This window comes from Bufo bufo, chromosome 7, assembly GCF_905171765.1.
Source record: "Bufo bufo chromosome 7, aBufBuf1.1, whole genome shotgun sequence".
NCBI lineage: Eukaryota > Metazoa > Chordata > Amphibia > Anura > Bufonidae > Bufo > Bufo bufo.
The window spans coordinates 179,535,848-179,546,387 of NC_053395.1; the positions used below are offsets into that span (position 1 = coordinate 179,535,848).

At 46.6% G+C, this 10,540-nt stretch overlaps 1 protein-coding gene across 1 annotated transcript in view; it reads right to left on the minus strand.

Moving 5' to 3' along the window:
* The window catches only part of OSBPL6 (oxysterol binding protein like 6), a 284,303-nt gene extending 273,980 nt beyond the window's left edge, over nucleotides 1–10,323 (minus strand). Inside the window, exon 1 of the mRNA XM_040441312.1 lies at nucleotides 10,311–10,323. The gene's annotated coding sequence lies outside the window, so the exon portion shown is untranslated. The remainder of the gene's footprint in view (nucleotides 1–10,310) is intronic.
* Nucleotides 10,324–10,540: the final 217 nt, after the last annotated feature.

Here is a 10,540-nt window from a genome sequence, read left to right on the forward strand (position 1 = left end):
GGTTCTCAATTGGATTTAGATCAGGGGAACACGCAGGATGGGCCAAAAGAGTGATGTTATTCTCCTGGAAGAAGTCCCCTGTCCTGCGGGCATTGTGTACTGTAGCGTTGTCCTGTTGAAAAACCCAGTCGTTACCACAAAGACGAGGGCCCTCAGTCATGAGGAATGCTCTCTGCAACATCTGGACATAGCCAGCGGCCGTTTGACGCCCCTGCACTTCCTGAAGCTCCATTGTTCCACTGAAGGAAAAAGCACCCCAGACCATTATGGCGCCCCCTCCACTGTGGCGCGTAGAAAACATCTCAGGTGGGATCTGCTTGTCATGCCAGTAACATTGGAAACCATCAAGGTTAAATTTTTTCTCATCAGAGAATAGAACTTTCTTCCACCTTTGAATGTCCCATGTTTGGTGCTCTCTTGCAAAGTCCAAACGAGCAGTTCTGTGGCGTTCAAGGAGACAAGGTCTTTGAAGACGTTTTTTGTTTTTGAAGCCCTTCAGTCTCAGATGCCGTCTGATGGTTATGGGACTGCAGTCAGCACCCGTAAGGGCCTTAATTTGGGTCGAGGATCGTCCAGTGTCTTGACGGACAGCCAATTGGATCCTCCGGCTCAGTGCTGATGAAATTTTTTTGGGTCTTCCACTTGAATTTTTTGTTCCATAACCCTCAGGATCATTTAAGAATTTAAGAAATTCCAAATGACTGTCTTACTGCATCCCACTTTAGCAGCGATGGCGCGCTGTGAGAGACCTTGCTTATGCAGTTCAACAACCCGACCACGTTCAAAAAGGGAGAGTTTTTTTGCCTTTGCCATCACAACGTGTGACTACCTGACAGAATATGACAATGAATGCATATCTTTGCACAGATTTGGCCTTTTAACCCCTTAAGGACACAGCCCTATTTTACCTTAAGGTCCAGGCCATTTTTTGCAAATCTGACCAGTGTCACTTTAAGTGCTGATAACTTTAAAACGCTTTGACTTACCCAGGCCGTTCTGAGATTGTTTTTTCGTCACATATTGTACTTCATGACACTGCTAAAATTGGGTCAAATTTGGCATAAAAAATACCAAATTTACCAAAAATTTGGAAATATTAACAAATTTCAAAGCTTCAGTTTCTCTACTTCTGTAATACATAGTAATACCCCCAAAAATTGTGATGACCTTACATTCCCCATATGTCGACTTCATGTTTGTATCATTTTGGGAATGATATTTTATTTTCTGGGGATGTTACATAGCTTTGAAGTTTAGAAGCAAATTTTGAAATTTTTCAGAAATTTTCCAAATACCACTTTTTATGGACCAGTTCAGGTTTGAAGTCACTTTGTGAGGCTTACATAATAGAAACCATCCAAAAATGACTCCATTCTAGAAACTACACCCCTCGAGGTATTCAAAACTGTTTTTACCAACTTTGTTAACCCTTTAGGTCTTCCACAAGACTTCATGGCAAATGGACATAAAATGTAAGAATTTTTTGGAAAATTTTTCAATATAATCAATCTTTTCCAGGAAAAAAACAAGGGTTAACTGCCAAATAAAACTCAATATGGGTTGCCCTGATTCTGTAGTTTGCAGAAACACCCCATATGTGGTCGTAAACTACTGTTTGGCCAAACCAGAGGACATAGAAGGAGGGGAACGCCATATGGTTTTTGCAAGACAGATTTTGCAGGACTGGTTTTGTTTATACCATGTCCCATTTCAAGCCCCCCCTTGCACCCCTAGAATAGAAATTTCAAAAAAGTGACTCCATCTAAGAAAGTACACCCCTCAAGGTATTCAAAACTGGGTTTACAAACTTTGTTAACCCATTAGGTGTTCCACAAGAGTTAATGGCAGATGGAGAAACAATTTTGGAATTTCTATTTTTTGGAAGATTTTCCATTTTAACCAATTTTTTCCAGCAATAAAGTAAGGGTTAACTGCCAAACAAAACTCAATATGGGTTGCCCTGATTCTGTAGTTTTTTTAGTTGGGCGACTATCTAATGTAGGGGCTCATTTTTTGCGGGATGAGATGGCGGTTTTATTGGCAATAATTGGGGGTGGATATGACATTTTGATCGCTCGCTATTACACTTTTTGTGATGTTAGGTGACAAAAAATTGCTTTTTTTTTTTACACATTTTTTTTTTTTTAACGCTGTTCATCTGGGGGGGTTGGGTTAAATGTTATTTTTATAGAGAAGATTTTTACGGACGCGGCAATGCCCAATATGTATGGCTCTCAGACTTTTGAAACAATAAACAGGCATCCTAAAACTGCGGCCCAGATGCTGTAAAACTACAATTCCCATAATGCCCTGCTGATGCCTAAGGTTGTCTGGGCATGCTGGGAGTTATAGTTTTACAACATCTGGAGGGCCGCAGTTTGAGGATGCCTGCACTAAAACTGTGTCTCCAAAGTCTGAGAGCCATAGTTTTTTATGTTCTCTAGGGGACTGTTGGGGATTATAAAAATTTAGTATTCCATGGAAGTGTGATACTCCCTGAAGCAATCGATAACGCAGAGGCCCGGATGATCGGGGCACGTGTCACATTGAGTGGTGGGGTCCTTCCGTATCCCCCTCTTGTGACACACTCTGCATCTTTTTTGGGTTCGTCCCTTCTTTCCAGTTTAGGGGACCACACTTGGAAAATGTTGGCCAGGGACGATCCGGGCGCCTCCAGTTCCCGAGGTACTCCGGCCTGCTCTTTCCCGGTCCGAAAAGATCAGGTCCTTGAGGACTGCCTCATAGAATTGGAGGAATGTCCCTGTGCTGCCAGCCCTTCGGAATAGTACAAAAGAGTTGTACAAGGCAACCTGTACCAAGTAGACCGCAACTTTTTTGTACCATGCCCGGGTTTTGCGCATGGCATTATATGGCTTGAGGACTTGATCAGAGAGTTCAACTCCTCTCATATACGGATTGTAGTTGATGATACAATCGGGCTTGAGGACCGTTGCCGCAGTACCTCGCACAGGGACAGGGGTGATGCCATTACCGTGGATTGTGGACAGTACAAGGACATCCCTCTTGTCCTTATATCTGACCAGCAACAGGTTTCCACTGGTAAGTGCACGGGTCTCACCCCTGGGGATAGGTACCTGGAGGGGGTGGGGAGAGAGACCGCGCTGATTTTTCCGCATGGTCCCACAAGCGAACGTGGATCTGGCGGCAAGGGACCTGAACAAGGGAATGCTAGTATAAAAGCTGTCCACGTATAAGTGGTAACCCTTATCTAGCAGTGGGTACATAAGGTCCCACACGAGTTTCCCGCTAACACCCAGAGTGGGGGGACATTCTGGGGGTTGAATACGGGAATCTCGCCCCTCGTACACACAAAATTTGTAAGTGTACCCTGAGGCACTCTCACAAATTTTGTATAGCTTCACGCCATACCTTGCCCGCTTAGTGGGAATGTATTGGCGGAAACTGAGTCTCCCCTTGAACGCAACGAGAGACTCATCAACCGGGACCTCCCTTCCAGGTACGTAGGCCTGCTCAAATTTGGCCCCGAAGTGATCGATGACCGGCCGTATCTTATACAGACGGTCATAGGCAGGATCACCTCGGGGGGGACATGCTGCATTATCTGAATAATGCAGACATTTCCAGATGGCCTCAAACCGGGAGCGTGTCATGACCATACTGTAGAGTGGGGTCTGGTAGAGGACATCCCCACTCCAGTATTGCCTGACACTGGGTTTTTGCACTAGACCCATATGCAGCACGAGGCCCCAAAATGTCCTCATCTCGGCTGCACTGACCGGCGTCCAGCCACCGGGTCTAGGCAAAAATGAGCCCGGGTGCTGAGCAATGAACTGTTGGGCGTACAGGTTCGTCTGCTCCACCATCAGATTCACAAATGGGCTACTGAAAAAAAAACAAAAAAAGTCCATTTCAGTAAACCCCACTGTGGGAATCTGGATTCCTGGATTGCCAGCAAAATCCAGAATCTCGGGCTCAAAGTCCACTGGGGGACACCAGCTAAGTTCATCGGCAGGGGGCTCCGGTGGGCTTATTTGGTGGGCCGGGAAACCAGTACGAACCCCAGGGCGGCTCGTACTAGGGTGGGCCACAGTATCCCTAGCATGTGGGGCCCCTGGCTCCGCCTGGCGGCGTCTCCGCCGCCTTGGGGGCTCATCGTCATCAGATGATGATGAGGAGGATGCGGATGACAAGAGGAACGTGGGGTCATCCTCATCCTCACTGGGGCTCTCGGAGTCGGAGGCAATCTGGGGGGGCAAGTGGCAGGGGGGGTCTAGGGTCTGAAAGCTGAAACAAAAAAAAGGTTTAGATAAAAGTGCATTTTTTTTTTTTTCCTAACTAATTTTTCCCTTCTATCCCTGCCTAACGGTGCCTCTCCCTCACTGACCCTAACCTACCTGGAGGGCGATGGGTTCAGGAGGGTGATGGATGTCGATTAGGGGGGACTCAGGAGCGAGATGAGGACGGTGCTGCAGGGTGCTCGTGTAGAACAGGAAGAGGAGGGGAGAGAGGAGCGCAGGAAGTTTGAATCTCGCGCCTCTCTCTCCTGCACCAATCAGCACCATGGACAGCAGGCATCAGCACCATGGCCAGCACCGCCTCTCCAAATCTTCGTACAGCGATTGGCGGTGTGTAATTATGCCACCGATTGCAGTCTTTTTCCGGTTCATCGGGTCACCGGAGACCCGAGTGGATCGGAAACGCAGTAAACCGCAAGTCTGAATTGACCTGCGGTTTTCTGCAAACGCCGATACGGGGGGGTCAAATAACCCCCCCCCGGCATTGTTACAGGATGCCCGCTGTTCCGATTAACCCCCGCGGCGCCGCAATCGCGTTTTAAAGCCATGACGTACCGATACGTCATGTGTCCTTAAGGACTCGGGAAACATGCCGTACCGGTACATCATGTGTCCTTAAGGGGTTAAAGGCATGTAGTCCTAAACTTTTGATCAGCTGTAAAACAGTCTGTTTCAGTTTATTTGTTGTTTTCATTAAATTGAATGCTCAAAAAATGTTTTGTCTCACTCCCATTTCTTCTTGTTGCATGTTGAAGCTCTACTTGGAACCTTGTTAAGATCCAGCCATGCTAAATATGATTTTTTGCCATTTTTCAAGTGGTCTTAAACTTTTGATCAGGACTGTATAACTGGCAAGATCACAACACAGACCAAAAATATTTAAAGGAAGGCTATCCAATTCTTTATTGACTATTAATTTTTGTTGCCACACATTTATAACAGGAGACTTCAGTGATATATTGAAATAAAGGTTATTTCTAGCATTTGGTTTGTTTGAGCAGACGTTGTATGCATTTTACTATCATTTGTGACTGCATATCATCATTTATTGTTTCAATTAATAACAATTGTCATGAAATATTGCATCAGCATAATTACTCCTCTTTGTCATAGTTACATTATAAACATGTTATTCCTTACCCTAGTCACAACATTACAGTTATTTAAGGGTCAAAAGACACAGGTATTTTGTGATGTTTTTCTGCCCTTTAGCGTTTTTAGTACTGTTTTTTGCATGTGTTTCTTTGCCAGCTACTGCCTGACTGGGCGTTTTTGTTTATCTGATGTTTTTTTAAAGCGTTGGTATTTATTTTTTTCAGGTGTTTTTCCATCCCTTTCTTGCTAGTGGAAAACATCTGAACAAACAAAACACCATCCACATATTTGTTATGTAAAAAAGCCAAAACAACACCATAAAGCCACAGGCAGTATGGAAAAAATACAAGTAGTTTCTACTTCCACTCTTTTTGTAACAGTAAAAAAAAATATCACCACAGCAAAATTGTGTTTATAGGGGCCATAATGGCGTTGTATTGCCACTATTTAACCATAGGCTATGTCTGGTATTTCAGCTTAACAACATAGACTTGGATGAGGCTCAGCTATACACAAATGGTCACTGAAATAACCCACAATGGTCACTGCACTAACTTAAAACTGACAAAAATAATAATAAATTGTGACAAAACTAACCTCACCACTGGGTTTTGGAGGGGCCTGTTTGCCAGCCTCTTGCCTCAGGATTATGGCCCATATACTAACTTTTAAGGAGAAGATAGACCGGCCGCACAGCCTAAATCTGTGGAACTGTTTTGGGCAGGAAAGCCATGCTTGCAGTCGGCCAAATGTGACTTCCATGGAATTCAGGAACTGCTGCTTGGATCTGGGTGATTTTTGGATATGTTGTTCGCCCAGATCAAAGCTATCCACGGGTGTATGAATTATGGGGATATGTGGGGTTTTGAGGTGTTTTCTGTGTTTTGCGAAAAATGTGTGTTTTCTGCCTGTGACTCTGTGAGTGATTAAGTTAGCCCATTATATTTGGTAATTGTATCACAGGCAGAGCCTATTGTGTTTGCTTAATTGTGTTTGGTAATTGTATCACAGCGTGGGTCTGTGATACAACGTGTCACTGTGATATTTTGTTGATTGCGACACAGACAGAGGGGGGGGGTGTACAATTGTTGGGAAGGTTTCAATACTATAAATGCATGTGATTGGCTAATGTATAAACTGTCACAGTCTTCCACAAGGTCCCCAGGGGAAGTGTCCCTTGCTGGAAGACCTGCATAAAAGGCTGACATGTAGCCCCATTAAAGAGTTCCTGTTTTACCCTCAACATAGCCTCGTCTCATGTGTGGGGGGAAAAATTGCATCTACACTGGGGATTGCTATAAGCTGTATACTCCCCTGGCTATAATCACTGAGCTCTTTTAAGAGCTTGTTCCTGCATCGCTCTCTGAAGGAAGAGAGGTTCACCCACTGGAGCATTGTCGTAGGTCCAGGGTGGGTAGAAGACGGCAAGACCCCAACCAACTCCCCTGGCTATAATCACTTAGCTTTTTTAAGAACTTGTTCCTGCATCACTCTCTGAAGAAAGAGAGGTTTACCCACTGGAGCCTGGAGCCTTGTCGTAGGTCCAGGGTGGGTAGGAGACGGCGAGACCCCAACCAAGCTGCGGCGATTCGTGGGATCTGCAGTGCTTACAGTGTCAAGTGGAGTGCTTGGAGCCCTCAGGAAGCACTAGCAGCATCCATCAATGGAGGTACCCACTCGGGGTGCCAGGAGATCCGTTACATTGGTGGCAGCAGTGGGATGGCGTCCTAGTGAGAGGAGAAGCAGCTCAGAGACACGATTCATGGATTTAAAAAATTGAGGGCAACGCTTGTCCCTGTACAGCGCCCCTGGCTACAGAAGTATGGAACCAGTTTGTTCCCGAACAGCGTTCCACTATGAGGAGGAGGATGACCCGGACTGGAGGGATGCAGTCAGGAAAGGCATCTGGCACGAGGCCCTGGAAGACGTACAGCGTCGGCGGGACGAGAGTCTCCCCAGTAAGGAGCAGATGCGAGTGGCCCTTCGAATGCCCCTTCTGGGAGAGCAGTCCCTGGATGAGTGGGTGACAGAACTCGACAGCCTGGTATGGAAGGAGCTTTGGCTAGACGACGCCTACCAGGCACTCTGGTGGTATGTGATTCGGCACTCCCCCTGGATGGCTGAGCATGACAGACCCGAGGGTGAGGATTATGATGGCCCTGGCCTGTTGTTTGAGGCCTTCAGAGAACCAAAGTTCGGAGATGCTGGAGAGTCCCGGTTCTGGGATATCTATGACTACAGGGAGGGTATGCATGATTGGGCTACATCGAGAGAGGTGAGACAAGACCTGGCATCTCTAGTGACAATGGAGTGGGAGCTTGAGCAGGATTATCAATACTTCCTCAGCTCAATTCGGCCCCAATATACACTGCCGGAGAGCTGGGTGGCAGTCCCAGACCTACAACCCTACAGTATCCCCTGCTTCAGTACCAGCTGCGAAGGTAGGGGACCTCATAGACTGGTCCTGGGGGGAACCCCATATGGCAGGTGGAGATGGGACCGAGGTCTCTCCACCTGCCCTACAGGGATGCTGGGCGGTTGGCTCAGATCGCCAACGGCAGCTGGAGTTTCAGGGAGTAGAGACAGTCGGTCCTGCTCCCCAGCGGCAGTATGTTTTGCAGGGAGAGGATAGCATCCGGTCTCTCTCCCCAACCACAGGGGGATAGCACCCCTAACTCCGATGGTGCAGATGGGACCGTGGTCTCTGCACCAGACCTACAGGGATGCTGGAAGGCCGGTACAGATCCCCAACCGACCCCGCAGGAATACCAGGAGAAGGAGGTAAGCGATCCCTCCTCTCCACAGCCGATCAGCAACAAGGTCCTGGGGATAGGATTCCCTGACCCCATCCCAGCGGAAGAGCTGGCATCTGGGCAGAGCGCAGTCGACCTCTGCCCTACCCTATCCTCTTGTCCAGAGCCTGACTCCCCACAGGCTACCCCAGCAGAAGAGCTGGCACATCTGGGCAGAGCGCAGTCGGCCTCTGCCATCCCCTATCCTCTTGTCCAGAGCCTGACTCCTTAAAGGCTACCCTAGCTGATGCTCTGGCACCAGGGCAGAGTACTGCTGATCCCTGCCCAAAAAGCAACCTCCACTCCCAGCCAGAGAGCGACACAGAGACCGGGAGTACCAGTTACCAACACAACCTTGGTGGACTCACTGGACAGAGACAGGCTACCCAATTCAACAGGTCCAGTATTTGGTTGTGGGTGGGCTGCCAGACTAACTCAGGTACCGACCGGCGTGAGGTCAGGTATCTGGTTAGTCTTCCCTGAAAGGTGGAGATGTGTGACGAAACTAACCTCGCCACTGGGTTTTGGAGGGGCCTGTTTGCCAGCCTCTTGCCTCAGAATTATGACCCATATACTAACTTTGAAGGAGAAGATAGACCGGCCGCACAGCCTAATCTGTGGAACTGTTTTGGGCAGGAAAGCCATGCTTGCGTTTGGCCAAATGTGACTTCCATGGAATTCGGGAACCCCTGCTTGGATCTGGGTGATTTTTGGATATATTGTTTGCCCAGATCAAAGCTATCCATGGATGTATAAATTAAGGGGATATGTGGAGGTTTTGAGGTGTTCTGTGTTTTTGGAAAAATGTGTGTTTTCTGCCTGTGAGTGATTAAGTTAGCCCATTATGTTTGGTAATTGTATCACAGGCAGAGCCTATTGTGTTTTGTTAATTGTGTTTGGTAATTGTATCACAGGCAATGCCCATTGTATTTTGTTGATTGCGTCACAGACAATGCCCATTGTATTTTGTTGATTGCATCACAGACAGGGGGGGGTTTGTGTACAATTGTTGGGAAGGTTTCAATACTGTAAATGCATGTGATTGGCTAATGTATAAACTGTCGCAGTCTTCCACAAGGTCCCCAGGGGATGACCTACATAAAAGGCTGACATGTAGCCCCATTAAAGAGTTCCTGTTTTACCCTCAGCATAGAGCCTCGACTTATGTGTGGGGGAAAAGATTGCAACTACACTAGGGATTGCTATACGCTGTATACTCCCCTGGCTATAATCACTTAGCTCTTTTAAGAGCTTGTTCCTGCATCACTCTCTGAAGGAAGAGAGGTTCACCCACTGGAGCCTGGAGCCTTGTCGTAGGTCCAGGGTGGGTAGGAGACGGCGAGACCCCAACCAAGCTGCGGCGGTTCGTGGGGTCTGCAGTGCTTACGGTGTCAAGTGGAGTGCTTGGAGCCCTCGGGAAGCACTAGGAGCATCCATCAACGGAGGTACCCAGTCGGGTGCCAGGAGATCCGTTACATAAATAAAAATATATTCATATCTGTGGAAGAAGCTGAAACATGCAGTCTGGAGAAGGTATCTTTCAGACCTGAGACAGCTGGAGAACTTTGCTCACGAGGAGTGGGCCAAATAGACAGGTGCAGACGTCTCAATGACAGTTACAGAAATTGCTTGATGGCATAGATTGCCTCAAAAGGTTGTGCAACAAAATATTAAGTTAAGGGAACCATAATTTCTGTCCAGGTCAGCATTATTATTTATTTATTTTTAAATGACTCTGCTGAACCACAATTCAAAAGCACTGTCTAATTTTCATTAGTTGATTTCCGTAAATTTTTATTTGTTATTACTTTTGTCAGTTTCAAGTTAGTTCAGTGTCTATTGTGGGGTTTCCTTTCTTTAAAGGAAGGGTACCAACAATTTTGCCCACGTGTGTACCATACTAGATAAAGCTGCTGATCAAAAATAGCTCTTTGATCAGACCCTTTAAAAAAGTGTTTATCCACTATATAAATAGTGATAAACTGTGAACACTGGGCATGCAATTTGAAAATGAGTGTGTCCTTGGTTGCAAACCCTCTTTTTCCTTGTGTAGGAGCTCTGAATTCTTGGGTGAGCTTAACAAAGCCGTCTATTTGTCATCTATATTCCCCTCAGTCCTCTTTCTTGTGGTCTTGTGTAGTGTTACACAGTTTCTGCAGCTTAGAAATCATACTGTATAAAGAGGCAACAGAAGGTCCTTGCTCATAGCTATTGCAGCCTGGGATCTCCACTTTCGAGGTGCAGGTGTGCGTTGCAGTGGACTAGATGTTAGCTTGAAGTCAGTGTGCTCTTATTTTTGCAGTATTTTCTTCACTTTTGGTATAATTGGCATTATATTTTTCAAAACACAGTATGCTCTAGGTGTGGCATTTATGT